Source organism: Lissotriton vulgaris, chromosome 5, assembly GCF_964263255.1.
Source record: "Lissotriton vulgaris chromosome 5, aLisVul1.2, whole genome shotgun sequence".
In the NCBI taxonomy this organism is placed as follows: Eukaryota; Metazoa; Chordata; class Amphibia; order Caudata; family Salamandridae; genus Lissotriton; species Lissotriton vulgaris.
This window is the reverse complement of record NC_141693.1, coordinates 1975235544-1975258230: the sequence shown is the minus strand read 5'-3', so window position 1 is coordinate 1975258230 and position 22687 is coordinate 1975235544.

The following is a 22687-nucleotide window of genomic DNA, read 5'->3' as shown; positions in this document are numbered from 1 at the left end:
AACACTTGAAACACACTGAGATGATTGCTGGTATGATTGAGTGGTGCTTGAATAGCAATGTATTCCTATTCACCAATGAGATTTTCCGGCAGGGAACTGCAATGGGCACCTGCTTCGCCCCCAGCTATGCAAATTGACACATGGGCTGGTGCGAGGAGCAGGTGCTCCACAACACAGAAACACATTATTGATCATCGAACATCGTCATCTGGCTGAGGTACTTTGACGATCTCTTCATATTATGGAGAGGATACATAACGTCTGTTGAGGAATTTTTGGAAGTGATCAATGTGGATGATCTTAATTTGTCTTTTACCTGTTGTATTAGTAACAAATGTATTATTTTCATGACATAAGGTTGGAAGTGATTGGGGACAGAATTACAACTAGAGTTTACAGAAAAGCAACCTCAGGTAGCTCAACCTTACACGCCACCAGCTCACATCCAGGTGCTCTTAAAAGGAGCATTTCCTACGGGGAAATGCTAGGAGCCAAGAGAATCTGCAGCACCCAAGAGGCATTCTCAGTAACTGAGAAGGAAATGAAAATGAGATTACGAGCAAGGGGATATGATGAGGTGACCCTAAAACAAGCAAAAGACCAGGTTAGAACCAAATCGAGGATAGTCTTGTTATTCAACACACAGTCCATTCTGAAGTCACAGAGGAAAGAGAGGCTGACAGTAGATGTAGTTAGCAATCATGCAGATTTATCACAACTTTTCAGACTGCACACAATCAAATAAGAAAAATCTTGCACAGACACTGGCATTTGATAAAACAAGATCCCAAAATAGGGGTGGAAATGGAAGATAGACCAGCTATAACTTATAGGAAAATAAAGTCTATCAAAGACAGCATAGGTAAAAATCAGATTCGAAAGAAAACTATTTGGCTTAAACCAGTCAGAGGTTTTAAAAATGTAGTAAATGCAAGGTGTGCACACAGGGTATGAATGCCACAACAGTGAACACAGATTTAGGGGAAAGAATAACCATAAGAAAATCTTTGAACTGAAAATCTGAATTTGTAGTAGATGCATTGTAGATATGTTGCATTCCTGTGCTCTGAAAGTACTGCAGTGTGGTGGAGTCAAAGGGCTTGCAGGGCCGCTCTGCAGCACTTTCTTGTAGATCTGCCCCTTGGAGTGCAGATACATCCTCAGATTTAATACAAGGGAACCTGTTGGTCTTGACGTTGATGAAGAGTTATATTCCTACCTATAAGGACATGAATGATGCAACCTGTTTCAATTTGTCATTTTATCTTGTGTTTTTAAATTACAACAGTTACAAGGGAGGAGAGAGATTACAATGTACATGGTAGAATATGAGTTAACATGTGGTTGGACTCACATATATTTTTGTATCTTCTGTTTCTCAGGCCCTGGTCAGAATTAATTGTCTCATATGAATCTGGATTCCTGTTCAATGAGTGTGCAGCAAAAGAACTAAGATATATTTTCTTTTTATTCATAATTTATTTTCCCTTTTTTAAAGAATTTTACAGGATTTATTGTTTCCTTTCCTGTTTGAGTCATAACACAAAATTCTAGGTTGTGTTTTCTGTCTATAATACGTCTGGTACTCTGCTCATACAGTAAACAGGAGCAGAACGTTACTGTAATAGAACACTGATGCACCCAATGGGGTAAGATAGATTCTGTCAGAAATGGACATTAGCCAAAAAGTCATTGTTGTATCAGACTAAAGTCTAGCACCCATAATGGGCTTGGGGAGACTACCCAATGGGGCATGAGATGCATACTGTATTTAAGGTCATTTATTATTTCTAATGCCCAACGGGGCAGGAGGTTTGATAGTAAATACCGGCAGTTAATGCAACAGTCGTGTTAAAATTCGCAAAAATCAAAGGGTTTAATGGAACACTTTTTTGAAATCAGTATGACAAAGATAATACTCATTGTAGAGGAACTTGCCTTTTATTAATTTGAATTTGACTTAACAAAAATGTGAGTTTATTGCCTTTAAATGGTTTTGCTTTGCTGACTTTGCGCACTTGTTGTAAATAGCCTTTTCAATACATTTCTTCTGACCTTGCATTTGATGTTATAAGATGGCCGCCATTGTTAACATAACAGCTAATGCATTTCACAGACATTCCCTTCTCTATGTTTAGTTATTTCCTGTTTATTAGTTGCCCGGTAACTGTGTACTAGCATTATGACAAAGGCTTTGCGCCGAAATGCACAGACGCTCTTTTACCAATTGTTTATCTGGATGAAATAAACTGCATCTTGATGTCTATGTGAGTTTCATAGGATACTTCTAGTGTTTCCATGTTGTATTGGGGGAGGAGATAAAGCCCATGTGGGCCATCTGATATATAACCACCCTTATCAGAATGACACTGTGTAATTTGCATATAGGAGTACGTTCATAAAATTAAGTGCAAACCATGTGCAAAAAAGAGAGATATATAAAGAGTTACATAAAAAACTGATTAAAACATATTACAAGGAGATATGAGGCAGCTACAGTGTACAAATATGTCATATTGACCTAGTGAAGATAGGTTAAGAAATCTTCGCTAGCGTTCAGTCCATTAGGTGCCTTGCGGTCCATAAGTATAATGTGCCTAGTCTCAAGTTTACGTAATTGTGCTTCACAATCCCTACCCCTTCTCTGTGGTGGGACTGTGTCAATCACAAAGTATTTCAGACCAGGCAGGGTTCTTAGCATGTTGTTCCTCAAAATGTCTTGCCACCGGGTACGCGGTATCACCGTTGGTAATGGCCCGTATGTGCTGGAGTATCCTCTTGTGGACCTGAAGTTTAGTGCTGCCCACATAGCGCAGGCCACATGGACACTCAAGCACATATACCGCATACTCAGTCTTGCAAGTCAGCTTGCTCTGTATACAAGTAGGTTTGTTACTGAGGGGAGTCGTGTATTCTGTCTTGCTCATCCCATTCCTACACGCTTTGCAAACAGAGCATTTGAGAAAACCCTTGCTGCTGTTGAGCCATGAGCTATTAGTTCTAACCTCTGGGCTACTAGAGACTAAACAATTGCTCATTGATTTTGCCTTCCTGTTTGTATTGCTGAATGAATGAGGCAATTGTTTTCCCAAAACAGGATCACTGGCAATTAGTGCCCAATTCTTATTTACAATTTTGTGTATACTTCGGTGCTGACTATTATTGGTTAGAATTAGCCGGGTTTCATTCTGCTCTTTTTGTTCCTCTTTCTTTTTGCCTGTCAATGCTATCGACCTACCGGTCATATACATATATACCAAAGTTGAGATTTTGTATTCAAGTTGAAAATGCTTTTATTTTCAGAACTCATAAGCTGGTATTTGAAACAAAATGGCTGAATTTCAAAAATATATGTACTGCTGATATTAGAGTGATAAATCATGTGGCATTTAGGAGAATTTTTACAAATGTTATTACCCTGGTACCAGTTGCAGTCCAACTATGGCTGTAAATTATTACCCATGCAGAGGCATTCTATATGGACAAAGGCTTTATTACATTACTGCTGGCAACCATGCCCGATGCACTGAAATGATTGTTGGTAGTAACCTTGCGAATAGTGGCCTCTAACATAATCTGCTCTGATGTGGACACAATTAAAACACAAAAATTGTTAGTAGCTCTCAATGCGTTTCATTAAACATAAGAAGCTCTCAATACAGAAAATGTTGGGGAACCCTGGTGTAGAATACCTGACACCCCCTTCCATTTCCCTCATAAGCTGGGTCCTACACTGCACATAAAGAGATGAGAAACACATTTCTCCTGAAGAAAAAAGGCTGATACGTCATCCATGACATGGCGAAGCACAGAGAGTATCTTAAATTCAAGTTTGGTGACCACTGAGGGCCATTACAAACAACTCAAAAGATGAGTTGAGTGTTTTTAGTGTCATTGCTTCAGCGACAAAAGTTGCAAACACAAAGGGTAACCAAGTAAACACACGCATAAAGAACTGACTGTCACTCCGCACTTTAAGTTTCAGCCTAGTTTCCATATCTAGTGAGCATGCCCAAAGAAAGAGAATTTGCCCAGTCGTCCAAATATCACTACATTTTCGCAATGTGGTTAGAAATAGGTTTTTTGATGCTCATTGACATATTCAGGAGTTTCTTTGCCCATTCTTTGAATTATGTACAATACTTAAAACATATGGAGGTGAAATATAAATTGTGGTCTCTGCCATCCACTGAGAAATGTGGTGGAGGCAAAGATGCATTTTGTTTCTGTGTTATGTGTCAACGTGGTTGATGCTTAAGCCTCCCCATGGTCTTTCGTTGAGTGTCTGATGCTGAAGAATAAATGTTCCTATTAAGTGAGTTTAGACATGCAAGCCTAAGGTTTGTTTATGTGTTACACAGATTTTCCATGAGGGATCAAGAGGCTGAGGCCCTGATTTAGAGATGGTTTGCAGAATTTCTGCTTCCTTTGTGGTGTTTTACAACATCACCCCAGGCGGCGGGGACATCGACTGTACCTAAATTGTTCTGCTGGGTGGTGGAGGTTTCTCCACCAAATGGGCTGCATTTACCAAAGAAAGATTCTTTTTGGAGAGGCAAGATCTGAAATGAAAATCAATCAGTGGCAATTCTTGCAGGAAAAATGTCAACCACCAATGTGGCCAATTAAATTCAAACATCATAGTGGGGTACATTGTACAAAAAAGACTGGTCACTTCAATTAGCTGAAGAGGCAGAAACAACAAGTTAGAGACACCCAACTTAACTTCCATTGCAGGGAATCACTGATCTCAAGGCGGTCTGGTGGAGTTAAAGTTGCCAGGCACTGCGAAGGACCTGTCAACCTGAAGTGGGTGGCTGATCCACCACCATGCCTGCTGGAATAAATTTTCCAAACATTGTTAAAGTTTTTGCCAGAGTTGGAGGAGTCAGCAACAGGAACATGTCGCCTGAGGTGCACCTGGTAGGGGAGGTTTTGAAGAATCATAAGGAAGCACATATGCCTGTCAATCTATCCTGTCGGATACATTTATGTCACACACTGTTACCCAGAAGAAATTCACTCACAGGAAGAATTTTGTGTGACTACATTTACGGGCAGAGGAGGGAATTTGGCATTAACGCCCTGCTTGTTTGTGAACTTTTACAAATGTGTGGGTCTTCAAAACCTCCACACTGGCACGTTGTCACCCAGGACAGGTGAGAAATGTACTCCTACTAAGAACAAGAGCAAATGTTTCTTCGAGGCAGGGTAAGGAGTTCTTTCACGGAGGCTGTGTAAAAGAAAAAGCATTAGCAATTGACTCATTTTTCAAATAAAAAAATACGTACATCTATGTATGTTCAGTTGTAAGAATGGAATTCACAAACGCGGTTCAGCAGTACGCTTGGGAACCTGTGATTGAATAATATGCCAGGTGTAACCTGGGATACTTTTGTGAATGCCATAAACTTCGGGCGTCAACGTAACCACTGTTTTGTGAACCAGCACGGCCCATATGCACAAACCGAGTCACATGTTTATTCTATCAGACAGACCATGTAACAATTCACCCCACCAGCCTCAGTGAAGTTAGTGTTCATTAAAACTTTGACCTACAAATATATAAATACAGTAACTGTATATTTGGATGGGCCACATTTTAAGCATTAATCCTCCAGTGCACGAAAACCCTTTCGTCGCTGCACAACCTGCCCCTCCACAGAACTCTCAGCACAAAAATTAAAGTCACAGTATTTCACACACAATGCATCCACCACAAAGAATTATGCGTGAAGTTGGGGGGCACGGTGGTGAAAAGTGCTTGTCCTAAGTGTGCGTGGCCCAGGACACGTGCATGCAGTGGTGGTGATCAGCAGAGGTGGGTCATTAGCAGCCTGACACCGAGGACCACCCATCCATCGCCCGGCCCTCTCCGGTGATGGAAGATTTCCATAAGTCATGACGCACAGCACCCTGGGAAATCATCCGCGGAATACTTTAGAGATGATTGATTTGCGAACTAAGCCAGTTATCGGAGCTCTTCACCCACCGCCTGGTGATTGCTCGCTGAGCATGTAAATCCACCCGGAAAGAGGGCCCGCCGCTCGCGAAGTAAAAAGGAAAGTGGAAAACCCATATATTTCCTGCTGCTGGGCTCCCGCGTGCGAGTGCATCTCCGTGCCATGAAATATGGTCGAGATTGAAGTTTTTCTTGGGAAATAAGAATCTCTTTTCTGATTAGAAGGAGCACCTCAGTACACCGTTTCCAGGCGTTTATTGCCTGCACCTCTCCCGCGCCCTAATGAGGGGCTGATGGATCATGTTGTCAGGAGCAGGCTCGGCGTGGCGGCAGGAGGTGTCTCTCTGCATTCCCTTGGGATTCATTCACCCCTCTCCGGCAGCAAAGTTCCTGTTTTACCTCCTCTTTCTTGTTCTCCGGGATCCTGACTATGTACATCAGCCTCCTGTTTACACTGGGTGACTCTGGCCTGCAAGTCTCAGCTTGCCACTGGGCCATGATACACAGTTAGTGATGACACTCCAAGATGTCTTCAGCATCTCTGGGTACCATCCAGTGAACGGTCTATTAATGGACGCGGTCCGCAGATATGACTTGGGCCTGCACCTGGTGATGCATCCCTGTCTCAGCGTCTCCACTATTTGTTTTACTCTTCTTGTCAGGAAGTAGGGAAATATTTGGGCCACTTTTTTTCCATGGACTCCAGTCAGTGCCTTCCCAGAATTGCCGACATCCACTCCCATCTTTTAAGGCAGGCATGCATGGACGACCCAGGCCTTGGCTCCTGCTCGCCATCTGAGAGCGGATTGGGAGAGGAAGATAAAGCAAGACCACCATGAGAAACAAGCTGGTAGAGACAGAGATTTAGGGAAGGGCCTGCCGCCCGTCAGCAGATGAACAAACATAAACCTCCAGCTCTCATCATCAGCCATTGTACTACAACACAAGAAACCCTTCCTGCAGGCACCAGACCATGAACCTTCAACCTTCCACCACAAGGCACTCTACCACAGACCTCGAGACTCCACCAGCAGGCCCACACCATAGATCTAGAGGCCCAAACATTTGGCACTGCAGTATACCCCCAAGACCCACCTACTAGCACCAACCACCCAGTGGAACCAGAGGCTCAAAACATGGACACCTGACCCCACCAGCAGCCTACACACCACAGTCCTCTGCCATTCATCCACCAGGCACCTTCCTATCCATCGAAGGACACCCATCACTCATCAGGCACCTTTCAATGAACATCTTGGGGTGACCAGATGTCCCAGATAGACTGGGACAGGTTTGAGAAGATGTAGAAGGTGAACATGTTAGAGAAGGGAAGGGAAGGAGCAGACAGAAAGTAAGAAGACAAAGAAAAGAATTGGAGCAATAGGGGAAAGAGGGTAAGAGAAGTAGAGAAAATGGAAAGGGAAACAAGATAGAGAAAGGGAGGGAACGATGAGAGAGAAAGATAGGAAGTGATGAACTACGACAATTCTGAACAAATGTTTGTACTCCTACCTTAGCTGCATCCAGTCTGAAACAGGGGCCCTTGAATGTTTTCCTCTTCCCTGTGTGTGTAGGAAATGCAGATAAGGGCCATCTCAACCCTGCTGCATCAGTTTCTCTAGGTTGGGTTTTCATTCAGCACGTAGGTGCTTTCTATAGTGTTGGTACAGCTGACTATCACAGACATTACTGGTGCACTTGCTAGCAATGATTTGCAGAGGTACATCTTAGACATGGAAGGGTTGCATCTCAGGGGCATGGAAGGGTGGCATCTCAGAAACATTAAATGGTAGCATCTCCGAGACATGAAGGGGTGGTATGTCAGGGACATGGAAGAATGGCATCTCAGAGAGATGGAAGGGTGGCATCTTAGAGACATGGAATGGTGTCATCTCAAATCTCTCCAGTTACGAACTGAACCCTGCTACCTTAGGTTTCGCAGACAGGTAAAAACTTGGTTATTCAACATGTAACAGCCTTCCTTCTGATTCTCCCCTCTCATTTGGTTTTAGCGCCGGGAAACCTACGGGTAGCTGAGCGCTTTATAAACTTAAATATAATAATAATAATAAAGACATGGAAGGGTGGCATCTCAGAGACATGGAAGGGTGGTTTGTCAGGGACATGAAAGGGTTGTATCTAGGAGACCTTGAAGGGCGGCATCTCAGAGGGATGGAAAGGTGGCATCTCAGAGTCATAGAAGGGCTGCATCTCAGAGACATGGAAGGGTGGCATCCCAGAGACCTGGAAGGGTTGCATTTCAGAGACATGGAAGGACGGCTGGCATCTCAGAGATATGTAATGTAATGTAATGTAATGTAATGTAATGTGTGTGTCTTGTAAAGCGCACTTGTCCTGAGGCGTTGTGGCGCTGTAGACCGCTGGGGAACCCGTCCTGGCTTTCCCTGTGAGATGGTCCCTACTGGGTATCTCCAAGGTGAAACCAGGCATCCCCGGCGAATAATGCCGAGAGTTGCCGAGTGTGTTCCATGGTTAGAGTAGGCACCGAGGCGAGAATTATCGAGGCCGCTGACCCTGGTCCACGACCCTGCCGCGTCGGGAATTGAACTCTGGTCCCAGGCCGTTCTCTGCTTCCGGGTCTGCCGCCTCTAACCAGTGAGCCACACCACTCCACAAAGGTGGCATCTCAGAGACATGGAAGGGTGGCATCTCAGAGACATGGAAGGGTGGCATCTCAGAGATATGGAAGGGTGGTATCTCAGAGACATGGAAGGGTGGCATCTTAAAGATATGGAAGGGTGGCATCTTAGAGATATGGAAGGGTGGCATCTCAGAGATATGGAAGGGTTGCATCTCTGAGACATGGAAGGGTGGCATCTCAGAGACCTGGAAGGGTGGCATATTAGAGATTTGGAAGGGTGGCATCTCAGAGATATGGAAGGGTGGTATCTCAGAGACATGGAAGGGTGGCATCTTAGAGATATGGAAGGGTGGCATCTCAGAGATATGGAAGGGTTGCATCTCTGAGACATGGAGGGGTGGCATCTCAGAGACCTGGAAGGGTGGCATCTTAGAGATATGGAAGGGTGGCATCTCAGAGACATGGAAGGGTGGCATCTTAGAGATATGGAAGGGTGGCATCTCAGAGACATGGAAGGGTGGCATCTCAGAGACATGGAAGGGTGGCATCTTAGAGATATGGAAGGGTGGCATCTCAGAGACATGGAAGGGTGGCATCTCAGAGACACGGAAGGGTGGCATCTCAGAGATATCGAAGGGTGGTATCTCAGAGACATGGAAGTGTGGCATCTTAGAGATATGGAAGGGTGGCATCTCAGAGATATGGAAGGGTTGCATCTCTGAGACATGGAAGGGTGGTATCTTAGAGACATGGAAGGGTGGCATCTCAGAGACATGGAAAGGTGGCATCTTAGAGATATGGAAGGGTGGCATCTCAGAGATATGGAAGGGTGGCATCTCAGAGACATGGAAGGGTGGCATCTCAGAGACATGGAAGGACGGCTGGCATCTCAGAGATATGTAATGTAATGTAATGTATGTGTCTTGTAAAGCGCACTTGCCCTGAGGCGTCGTTGCGCTGTAGACCGCTGGGGAACCCGTCCTGGCTATCCCTGTGAGATGGTCCCTACTGGGTATCTCCATGGTGAAACCAGGCATCCCCGGCAAATGTGGGGGGCCGTTGTAGAGATGAGGCAAGCTAATGCCCAGAGTTGCCGAGTGTGTTCCCTGGTTAGAGTAGGCACCGAGGGGAGAATTATCGAGTCCGCTGACCCTGGTCCACGACCCTGCCGCGTCGGGAATTGAACTCTGGTCCCAGGCCGTTCTCTGCTTCCGGGTCTGCCGCCTCTAACCAGTGAGCCACACCACTCCACAAAGGTGGCATCTCAGAGACATGGAACAGTGGAATCTCAGAGACATGGAGGTGTGGCATCTCAGAGACATGGAAGGGTGGCATCTCAGAGACATGGAAGGGTGGTTTGTCAGGGACATGAAAGGGTTGTATCTAAGAGACCTTGAAGGGCGGCATCTCAGAGACATGGAAGGGTGGCATCTCAGAGACATGGAAGGGTGGCATCTTAGAGATATGGAAGGGTGGCATCTCAGAGACATGGAAGGGTGGCATCTCAGAGACATGGAAGGGTGGCATCTTAGAGATAAGGAAGGGTGGCATCTCAGAGACATGGAAGGGTGGCATCTCAGAGACATGGAAGGGTGGCATCTTAGAGATATGGAAGGGTGGCATCTCAGAGACATGGAAGGGTGGCATCTCAGAGACATGGAAGGGTGGCATCTCAGAGACATGGAAGGACGGCTGGCATCTCAGAGATATGTAATGTAATGTAATGTAATGTATGTGTCTTGTAAAGTGCACTTGCCCTGAGGCGTTGTTGCGCTGTAGACCGCTGGGGAACCCGTCCTGGCTTTCCCTGTGAGATGGTCCCTACTGGGTATCTCCAAGGTGAAACCAGGCATCCCCGGCGAATATGGGGGGCCGTTGTAGAGATGAGGCAAGCTAATGCCCAGAGTTGCCGAGTGTGTTCCCTGGTTAGAGTAGGCACAGAGGCGAGAATTATCGAGTCCGCTGACCCTGGTCCACGACCCTGCCGCATCGGGAATTGAACTCTGTTCCCAGGCCGTTCTCTGCTTCCGGGTCTGCCGCCTCTAACCAGTGAGTCACACCACTCCACAAAGGTGGCATCTCAGAGACATGGAACAGTGGAATCTCAGAGACATGGAGGGGTGGCATCTCAGAGACATGGAAGGGTGGCATCTCAGAGACTTGGAAGGGTGGTATCTCTGAGACATGGAAGGGTGGCATCTCAGAGACATGGAAAGGTGGCATCTCAACGACATGGAAGGGTGGCATCTCAATGACATGGAAGAGTGGCATCTCAGAGACTTAGAAGGGTTGCATTTCAGAGACATGGAGGGGTGGCATCTCAGAGACATGGAGGTGTGGTCTCTCAGAGGCATGGAGGGGTGGCATCCCAGAGACATGGAGGGGTGGTCTCTCAGAGGCATGGAAATGTGGCATCTCAGAGACATGGAGTCACCTGGCCATCCTCTGACACAATTCATCTTTCAAGTGTATGCCTCTCCATTACCACCCCTGTTCTTCCTCCCAATTATCAATGCCGATGTGCTTCTTCCCTGAAGTACCCATCTACCTCTCACTCTTAGTGAGTAGACTGCATGTTACTTTAACTGGTTCCCTCAAGCTCAGTTTCGGTCTCGTGCATTTAGAGCAGCATTGCCACTGGGGGAGAGGGCAGGCAACCACATGGGTGCTAAAGCCCCCAGAAGAGATGCTTAGAGTGGACTAATTCACGAAATGTGCAGTTTCTCAGTGTAATGAGATTGTACTGTTAGTGACTTACACGTTAAAGAGTAGAAGGACGCGGCTTGAGTGTTCCTGGAAGGAGGGGCAATGCACCCCTGAATCACGGATACCCTGAGGTTTAATAAAGAAGGCTGCATGTGTAGCTTCTGTTTGTCTGAATGTTTCTTCCAGAAGCCCATCTCACAGTGGGGTCGTGAACTCTGAGCTTTAGCAGCTTAAGGGGGAGGGAGGAAATCAGTAAAAGTTGATTAGTTTTATATTGGCATCTGCAGGGCTACAAACAAAAGCTTATAAAATGTACCAACGAAATAGGAGGGCGGGGCTAAGGGGTGGGTGGTCAAGAGCTGCTAAGTGAGTCGAGTTAAATAAAAGAGAGAGAGAAAAAGTGATGCAAACAAAGAAAAAAGTAACGAGCGGGCAGAAAATAGTGTTGAAGCGAGAAAGGCAAATAAGACAAATTAATATAAGAAAAGAAAGAATTGTGGTAGTTTGAAATATGGACTGGAGGAAGGGGGCAGGAAGAAAGGGTGAAATTAATGAAGGGTGAAAAGAAGAAAGGAAATATGGAAGGAAAAAAAGGTGAAAGGCAAAGTAAAATGAATAGCGGGTGAAACAAAAGGAAGTGAGTGCAAGAATGGCTGATAGAAAGGTTGAAAGAATGGCTGGATGAGTGTATGGATGGATGAAAGGGGGAAGGATTGATGGAGGAAAAAGATAGACAAATTGATAGAAGGACAGAAGAGTTAAAGGATACATGGCTGGACGAGTGAAAGGATGATGTATCTATATGTGAATTGACAGGTTATTGGATGGATGGATGAATGGCAGAGTGGATAGATAGATAGATAGATAGATAGATAGATAGATAGATAGATAGATAGATAGATAGATAGATTGATTGATTGATTTGGGTGGATGGATGGATGGATGGATGGATGGATGGATGGATGGATGGACAGATGGTCGGATGGATGTATGGACAGACAAATGGACGGATGGACAGACAAACAGATGGACAAACAGAGAGAGGGCGAGATGTAAAAATATTTCATTAATTTATATGAACAGATGAATAGATTGAATTACAATGGGTGCTTGTGAATTATGAAATGATTGATGGAAGGATGCAAAGGTGAAACAATGATGGGTGGAAGGATTAATGGATAGATGAGCGGAGGTAAAGGTGAAGGGACCTAGTATAGAAAGTGTCGGGTTTGCTTGCTTCATGCACTTCGTGTCAGCAGAGGTTTGTTTCAACGTGTGGGGTATTTAAATTGTCTGGCTACTCCCTTGCCATCTTGCACTTTTCTGGCTCTGGGCAAGGATTTTTGCCAACTTAGGGGAGTGCTATATATATATATATATATATATATATATATATATATATATATATATATATATAACCTACTGGCGGTCGCCAGTAGGTATATATAGTTAGGATTTTTTCTCTATGGGATTTTTGAAAATTCTATGTCTAATAACTTTGGCGTTTGTGGATGGAATTGGCTGAAATTTTCTGGAAAATGGCACATTTTGTTTCTGAGCAGCTCCTGGAAATTTGGGGGGTGTTCGGCAAGGGGGGGCTGAGATAAAAGGGGGGTCCCAAAACGCGTTTTTCCCATGTTAATTTCCATAGGGCGGTTGGCCTCACTTTTAGCCCGAACGGCTGAATGGATTTCCACCAAACTTGGCAAAATTGTAGGGACTGTTAGCCTGATGTGCCTTTGCTAGGTCTCAATATATGTGCTTCAGTGGATTTTGAGAAATTAACGTTTAAAACAAGATATATATCTGTAACAGCGCTCCGGGCAGCGATCCGGTTAGCGAACTTTTCGCGTATCGTAACTTTGCGAAGCGAAGCTGATTGGCTCTCCGGTGTCTGTCAACATTCTAAACAGTCCGGAGCGGCCGCCATCTTGTCTCTCGGTAGGATCGAGAGACAAGAGGAGGCCAAAACAAAGGGGGAAATTACCATAAGGGGGCATAGTAGATCCTCGTTGACCCCCTAGGTTTTATGTGGAGGGTTTAAAAGGGCCTAGGAGGGTCAATAAACATTTTTTTTTTTTTTTTTTTTTTTTGCGTGGTAAGCGCCAAGTTCGCGAACCGGAAAGCGTTCTGGGCAGCGTACTATAAGGATAAAAGAATGATAGACTTTTCTAATACTGTATGTTAATTATTTGTTGTTTTTGTTGTTTTTTTTTGTTTTCTTTATTTTTAAAGTATTTTTTTTTATTTTGATTCTGTTTCATAATTCATTAAACTTTCTAACATTTCAGTGTCAGAAATTTCAAAATTGAATATAGGGTGTAACATGTCCTCATTTTGAAGCAGGTTATCCACTGCTTCAACACATTGTAGTAGTTCCTGGTCTCTACTTTGATCCATAAAATCATCAATTTTTTCTTGGCTGCTCTCCTCCAGTACAATTGTAAATTTAACTTGTTGCTCGCCTTCCATTTTGCCTGAAATTTTGATTAAAAAAATATATATTAGTAGAGATAGGGCACTGTTGGGATTAATTTTAGATAGGTAGTTTTTATCAGTGAATTTATCTTTTGGCAGTGTATAGTATCAGAGTGGAAATAGGACTATAAAAAAGTGTATGTGATTTAACCAAGACAAGCCTAACTCCATTCATAACTATAACAGAGAAGTCTATCTAAATCTATAACTACTATAGAGGGATAGTATATATCTATCAGAAAAAGTCTACCATATTAAGTTATAGTGCACAATATAGTTCAGTTTTAAAAATAACAACTTACCTTCACAAACAAGTTGAAGTGTTTGATAGCTATTCAAATGTGATGTACAAGTACAACAAGAAGTAGCAGTCAAAATGGCTGTGTTTTCTTCTCCTCCTTTATATATATACAGGTATATAATCAATCAAATGTCAGGTAATAAAAGTAGAAAATGAAAGTAACATTTTCATTGGTTGTCAATTCCAACACTTCAGATGTGTTTTGTGAAGTAATTTACCTCACGGTACTTAGAGAGGTCTACAGGCTTAATGGCTAAATGAAATTTCAATCAAATTTGTGAGAATGAAAGGGATTGTTATGTTGTATGAGCTAATCTATATTTGGTGAGAGTGTCTCTAGTCGTTTTTCTGTAAATTACTTTCCCACCTTTTTTTAGGACCGCTTTCCGGAAAGCGGCCCGGTTAGCGAACCTTAAGCGTCACGGGAGTCCACCATTTTGTGTTTCGGTCGCATTAAGATACAAGATGGAGGGCAAATAATGTTTAGAATGGGTAGAAGGGGTCATGGTAGACTTATCTTGACCCCCTAGGTTTTCTGAGGGTGGCTGAGGAGGCTTATATGTGCGGAAAAAAAACATTTTTAAAAAAAAATTCGCGAGGTTAGCTTTCGGTTAGCGAACCGGGTAGCGCTCCGGGGAGCGTATTTTGTGGAAAATTAGTGAAAAAAGTTAGAGAAAAATAATAATTGTGAGTGATCAGATGTAGGGTAGCTCTGAGAAGAGCTTTTGGGTTTATGGTACATTTAGGTACTTATAAGTAGGTACCAATGCACAGTCTTAAATTCAGAATGAAAATTCTGTTGCCCTCATCTGAGAAGTGAACTCCATCTCCTCTGTAGATATCTTGCATGTAGTAACGCAAGTTATTGTTGTACAGGGAGCCCATTCCATGGTCTCTCATGAAAGCTGAAACAGATTTGTTTACATGCTTCCTCGCTTTTTCAATTTGTGGAGAAAATTGGTTGGACCACCTCCATTTCTGTCTTTGGCATATATTGGAATATACCAAGGCAGTTTGAGGAAAAAGTGCCATTAATTGCTCAAAGGTGTCCTTTAAAAGCATTTCCAGACCTACCCCTGTCAAAGTGCCCAAATCATTACCTCCACAGTGCACAATTAACAGGTCAGGTTTTGGTAAATGCATAAAGGTTTTCACCAATGGTATCAATTGGTGACATTTTAATCCTCTTTGGCCCAACCACTTAATTTCCACATCTTGTAAATTGAGGTTAGGTAAATTTCTGTTCTCAGCATACCTTTGAGCCCAGTGGATGTAACTATGTCCAACAATCCAGACCTTAAACATGGTTGTAGAAGGTTGTGCTGCAGTCAGATGAAGTGTGGTAATGAAAGGGCAGTTGAAACAGTAGGAGTTTGTAAAGAAAAAAAACTGAGGATTTTCAATGCTAATGATTCATTAGCAGTGATTGGTGCATTTCCATTTCTTAAAACAGAAAGTTAGGGTGCATGGATGTGTTCTTTGAAAGATGTAATTTGAATGGTCAAGGAAGAAACATTTAATGAAAGATTGCACTGGATACGCAGGTGCACTGAGAGTTCAGAGTTCAATTGAAACATTGTTGTGTGAATTTGCAAACATGAGAGGTCTTCCAGGAGGTGGTTGCTATGGAAAAAAGGCAGAGAGGGCAGAGGGGGGAAGGGTTTTGATTTGAAAAAAGTGAGGGAAGAGTTATGATTGGCTAATATGAGAGATATGTGAAATGAATATCTGTATTTCTGTGCTTTCAATAGCTGCAGCCTCTGGAGTGCATCCTTTTTCTTCTGCTGAAGACAATTTGGTGTTTTCTGAGACTGTTTTCAAAACTCAAAAAGTATTTGCTAAGGTGAGAAAAGATTTATTTAATTTAGATAGAGAATAGTATGATTTAAGGAGAAAATGATGAAGAAAGCTGTGTTTTTAAAATGTGGCTTTGTCTCTAGTGATATACAAATAGATTTTGTTTCTTTGAGAAATTGTAATTGCATATTCGGTGTAGCTTTCTGGCATGCAGTAACACAAGTTATTGTTGTACATGGAGCCCATTCCATGGTCTCTTATGTAAGCTGAAACAGTTATGTTGTTTTTAAAAACGATTTTTGAAATCACTTACATTTCTGGATATGTACTGCTAGAGTTTCATAGGTTGTTTTGGGTCATATTTATAAGGCATTTGAGTGTCTTTGATGTTATTTTTTCCTTTTCAAATGGAAAGCGTACCTCATGGGGCAAGTGTCTTATAAATATGCTCCCACCTGTGCTTGGCAAATTTAGATTTTGATTATGGGAGTTACATAGCCATGTTAATAATGTCCAAAAAATGGTGCAAGGGCATTCCAGAAAACGCTTTCATGTCTCTCAAGGAGATTTTCAGTCATTTCCTCTTGAATGCATGTATACAATTGATTTATATGCTGTGGTTAAAAACGATTTTTTGAAATCAATTACATTTCTGGATATGTACTGCTAGAGCTTCATAGGTTGTTTTGGGTCATATTTATAAGGCATATGAGTGTCTATGATGTTATTTTTCCTTTTTAAATGGAAAGCGTTCTTCATGGTGCAAGTTTTTTGTAAATACTCTCCCTCTTGCGGTTGGCAAATTTAGATTTTGATTATGGGAGTTACATAGCCATGTTAATAATGTCAAAAAAATGGTGTTAGGGCATTCTAAAAAAACGCTTTCATGTGTCTCAAGGACATTTTCAGTCATTTCCTCTTGAATGCAGGTATACAATTGATTTATATGCTGTGTTTAAAAACGATTTTTTTGAAATCAATTACATTTCTGGATATGTTCTGCTAGAGCTTCATAGGTTGTTTTGGGTCATATTTATAAGGCATTTGAGTGTCTATTATGTTATTTTACCCTTTTCAAATGGAAAGCGTACCTCATGGGGCAAGTGTCTTGTAAATACGCTCCCATCTGTGCTTGGCAAATTTAGATTTTGATTATGGGAGTTACATAGCCATGTTAATAATGTCCAAAAAATGGTGGAAGGGCATTCCAGAAAACGCTTTCATGTGTCTCAAGGACATTTTCAGTCATTTCCTCTTGATTGCAGGTATACAATTGATTTATATGCCGTGTTTTAAAACGATTTTTTGAAATCAATTACATTTCTGGATATGTACTGCTAGAGCTTCATAGGTTGTTTTGGGTCATATTTATAAGGCATATGAGTGTCTATGATGTTATTTTTCCTTTTTAAATGGAAAGCGTACCTCATGGGGCAAGTTTCTTGTAAATACGCTCCCACCTGCGGTTGGCAAATTTAGATTTTGATTATGGGAGTTACATAGGCATTTTAATAATGTCCCAAAAATGGTGTAAGGGCATAATCAAAATCTAAATTTGCCAACCGCAGGTGGGAGCGTATTTACAAGAAACTTGCCCCATAAGGTACGCTTTCCATTTAAAAAGGAAAAAATAACATCAAAGACACTCAAATGCCTTATAAATATGACCCAAAACAACCTATGAAGCTCTAGCAGTACATATCCAGAAATGTAATTGATTTCAAATAATGACTTACTTCATTGGTAGGCCTTCACATGTATTATCTCCTTTGTTTTCTTCAGTGAAAATCTTATCTGCAACCATGTGTTGGCCTCACCTCAAACAAACAAAACAGGTGATGGACCGAATGTGGATCAATGACACACATTCACCCCAGTCCAAAGATCTGGGCCTAAACAAACCTCTGGATAGGCCACACCTTATCGTCATCCTGAATTAATCATTTAAAATATTAGGGAGAGATTTATGATTGTTGTATGCCTGTTTTGTACCACTGTGTGTCATTTTTGTGATGCAGTGCTGATGCAAAAGATTTGCTATGTTAAATAATAAGTAGGGCATTAAGTTTTTGATGACTGTTATTCATTTACTGTTTGGTAATAGTGGTTAATAACATTTTTTATTACATTTTTCCACAGATTCAACTGCAGATCTTTTCTTAATTTGAAAAATGCCAACGAAAAATCGAATTAGAAAGGCTAGAAAACGTCAAAGACAGCAGGATGATCTTTTATTGCAGCAGTCCTCTTCCCCAAATACTTTTTAAAACACCAAGAAAGCTCCGGGTAAGAGCACAAAATCATTCTTAAGAAATATTTTTAGTAAAAAAAGTATTTATCCCAAAAATGTTTCAGTTCAGAAAAAGAAAAGCAATTTAAATGGAAAGGAAAGACCCATCAAAAATGTTACTGGTAGAGGAAGAGATAACTCTGTGCATGATAGTAGAAGGAAACAACAGTTTAGGGACATTCGAAAACGAATGTTCCGTAACAGGATAATAGTTAATTTATTAAAAAATATTAAGAAAGGCCAACAGAAAGTGGCATTTTATAAGAAGAAGAAAAATGTAGAGAAAATTATTGATCATGCTTTTGAAATTAAGCGAAAGTTGTTTATTTTGGTAATCAATAGAATTAGGAAACTAAGCAAGGTAATTTCTGATTTCAAAACAAAAAGTAGATGGAAGAGAGTAGTAAATCGTAGCAACTTTTGTGAAGTTTTTTCCGGAGAATGGATGCATAGTTCAAGTTGTGAGGCATTTTTTAATGAGGAGAGTTATTTTCAGGATAATGATTTGGTGTTTGCAGTTGACACCAGTGGTCGAGCTTATGAAGTGAAGGATGGTTGTCCAGTTGAAAAAGAAAAACTTGTGACAACAGAGACAGAAGAGGTGTTAGGTAATGAGGTTTTAGGAAGACGTCCTAAGGGTCCTGTGTACATTTGGAAGTGTAGTTCTATTTGCAGTGTGCGACAGGATTCCATCAATTTGCTTTGTGATTTTATACGGACATTTAATAAGAAAAGTTTGAAGCAGAAAATGAAGTTGTTGCAAGATTTAGATCCTTGCAGAGTGAGACAAATAACAGGTTTGCGTGGTCATTCACTGGCTTGTCTTTCCAGGAGAGTATGCCAGAGTGTTTTTCATCATTTTAGGATGCTAGCAGTGCATCATGATAAAGTGAGAAAATTAGTGAGAATGTTGTATTATGCTAAGAGTCCAGCAATTATGCTTAAACAATTATGTGCTGCTCTTTTGCATGGTTCTGAAATAGATGTGAAGAATATTTGTGAAGAAATTGAGTTTTGTTACTTTGGTAGTAAAGATGAGAATGTTCAAATTGACCCAGAAGTAGAGGGTAATGATGAAGATAATGTACAGGTTTCCAGGGGGGCGTGGCTTAGGCGCCGATGAAGCAGGCGGCGTGAGCCGATAGCTCCGCGCCCGATCCCCTGATTAATCCTGCAAAACGGAGTCACAGTTGGCCTGGGACCGAGAGATCAGTGTCGGATCGAAGGCGGCACAGTTCGCGACCAACATCCTGGCTGGAGGAGGTCGAGCACCGGAGTTATCCTGGTTGAATTGGAACCGGGACAGTCCGAGACGGAGCACCCAAAATGGCGACGGTCCCTTCCTGGTGACCTTGTGAGGAGCGGACCGGCTTTGAGATCGGCGGCCACCTGAGCGGAGGTGAAGCTGTGGAGGGTTGGCGGCTGCCCGGCGCGGAGTTCTGTGCCCTACGGAGGGTCGCTGTGGGGGACGACCGGTGCTGCCTGGTGGCTGGGGAGATCGGGCCTGCGCACCAAGTTGGCGGACACCGGGCTGACGACTGCGGAGCAGCAGTGATCCCTGGTTGGAGATCGGAGCTCGGTGGAGGCTCGGGGCAGGTTCTGGCTGGCGGCGGCCACTGCCCAAGGACAGACCGGAGCCGAGCTGCACTGGCCGCTATTGCGGCGAAGGGCGGACTGTGCCTGCTTCTGGTGGCCCGGGAGGGGACACGTCCCAACACGAACGAGCGTGGGCGACCCCCCGGTGATAGCGTGCACTGAGGAGCTGAGAGGGGCCGCTGGATGTGAGGGGTGCCCCTGGTGCGACTGCGGATTACCCGGTGCCCATCCGGGTTGGACAGAGCCGCCACTGGACGACTGGGCCTGCCTGACGGAGCCCGCTCGTGCAGGAGGAGACGGAGAGCCCCGGAGGAACGTCGAGGAACTGAGCGGTGCCCACCCGCACGTCTGGTAAGACTGACCGGCCGGAGGGCGGGCCGCAGTGCGGGACGTCCTGGACGAGAGCCCTCCTGATAGCTCCTGATCGCTGGGGACTGGAAGAGAGGCCTGGAGCGAGGAACGCAGGAGGGACACCTTCACGCTGCACGGAGCCTAGGACGGACACAGGCTGCCCGACACTCGCCTCCGAGTACAAGCGGTGTACAAGCCTACCTTCACTGCGCGGCTGATGAGTGGTATATCCTTGGGGCAGCGAGGATATCTGGTGCTCTGTGGTGGGGAGGACTGTGAGGCCCTAGAAGCGGGCGGTACTGCCCAAGGCAACCCGGTGATACTGGACAGTGGAGAGGACAACGGGGCCTAGGAAGGTGAGGCGACATTAGTGGGGTGCCCGGCTTGATCGGGGAGACCCTGGGCGAAGAGCTGCCAGCTGATGGTGGGGAGGGCCCCCGGAAGGGTGTGAGGTGCGGGACCTGGACTGGCTGAGGCAGAGGGAGCCTCCCTTTGGAGCCTCGATTATCGGCTGAGATAGAGTGTGGAGACTTTGGGGCCCAACAGGCACAGGTGCTTGGGGACCCGGGGCGGACCGGTGGACCAGGACCCAAGCGCGTGCAGGATACTGTTGGTCAAGTGGGTGCCCGTGCGTATGCCTGGCAGGCGGGGGGGCCTGGGACTGTAGTGTACGCAGGAGGCTGATTGGATTATCCTGGGCTCAGCGGAGGTGTTTGTGGAGGACCCAACAGCGCAGCTACAGGCGAGCACGGCCGGACCATAGCGGAGCCCTGCAGACCTCGGAAGCGGAGAGTCGCTCCCAAAGGCGCTAACCAGCGGGACGGTGAAGAGTGCGGCCGGAGCGATGAAACCTGGAACGGCGGAGGGAAGCGTAGCACCCAAGACTGTCGGTCCAAACGGTGCAGAGGCGATGGAGGGCTCGGAAGTGGAAATAAGACTGGGCAAGCGCCTAGATCAGATTCTGGATGCCATTACTGCAACCAAAGACTCCCTCCATAATGACATTGCACAGGTGGCGACGGGGTTGGGCCTCCTGAAGGCGGATCATGCGAAGCTGGTGGACAGGGTGAAGGACGCTGAATCGACGGTGCAAGAACTGAAACCGGCGGTAGTCATGGTGGAACGGAAGCTGGAAGGCGCGCTGCAAAGACTGTCAGCTCTTGAGAAAAGGGCAGAGGATGCAGAAAGTAGGAACAGACGCAATAATGTGCGTGTGGTCGGCCTGCCAGAAAAAATTGAAGGGGCGGACATGATCACATACCTGGAGAACTGGCTGCGGACGCAGGTGGCCCCGGAGGGCCTCTCCCCCTTCTTCACGCTGGAGAGGGCACACAGGGTCCCGGCCAGGCCGCCGACACTGGGGGGTCCTCCTAGGCCGGTGGTGGCTCGCTTACTCCACTATAAGGACAGGGATCTGCTGATCCAGAATGCGCGAACGTTGGGCCCATTTAAAGTGGAGAACAGTTCGGTGACTATTTTCCCAGATTATACCCAAGAGATCCAGAGGGCCAGGGCTTCTTTTCTAGCGAGCAAGAAGGAACTCAGGAACGAGGGGATCCAATATTCTTTACTGTTCCCAGCCAAATTGCGGATTATCCTAGATGGCATGACTCAGTTTTTTATGACGCCCGACGAAGCCTGGAACTGGCTGGAGACCTATAGAGCGGGTACTGACCGCAGGCATAAATCTGAGACTGACCGGCCGAAGCCGACTAGGGTGCGGCAATCTCAACGGCTCCGGAAACGGCATAAGACCCAGCAGGCCCAGCTGCTTGCGCAGTTGGCGGCGGATAGACAAGGGGCCCTGGAGGCGACGGCGACCATCACGGGATCGAGAAGGGAATTGCTAACGGAAGGTTCTGCATCTGAGGACGACAAGAGACAGTCGGGGGCTGAGATTTCGGATGTTGATAGCAACTTGGGGCCGGAGGTGACTCCCCGATCGGCGGACGATTTGTGACTTGGTCGACCCCCAGAAGGCGAAGCGGGGCAAGACCGCCTATGGCAGGCAACAGACGTCATGGTATCCTTCCAGTGCACAGTACACGGCCCCAGGCCAATGGGGAGGGGATCATGGGGCGGAGGGAAGGGGCGAAGGCTGCCGCTTGTCGGGTCATAACCACCCTCCTATTGCCCTTAAGGCAACCTGCAGTGGCTACTGCAGGGTAGAATTGTTCATTTGATGTGGGAGGTTTGGATGGGGGCAATTGCGCTGTTGCTGGTTCCTGTCCTGGGGGTCGGGGTGTTGGGGGTTTTGAGGGGTGTTTGGAGGGGGGGCATTTTTGTTGCTGGTGTGTGCTGCGGGGCTGGGGTTGAAACACGGAGATTGAAGGGTAGCAATGGGGACGGTGCCTGAGCTGAAGTGCGTCACGTGGAATGTGCGGGGCCTACACACCATGTCCAGACGTCATAAAGTGCATGCATACCTGGTGCGCCGGGGAGTCCACATTGCGATGCTCCAAGAGACTCATCTCACTAGGCTGGAATGCGCGGCGCTCCAGAGGCGATGGAGGGGGCAAGTGTTTGGCACAGCGTACTCAGCCTTTGCAAGGGGGGTATTGATTTGGGTACGGGCGGGGATTCCCTTCCAGGTGACGAGTCAGA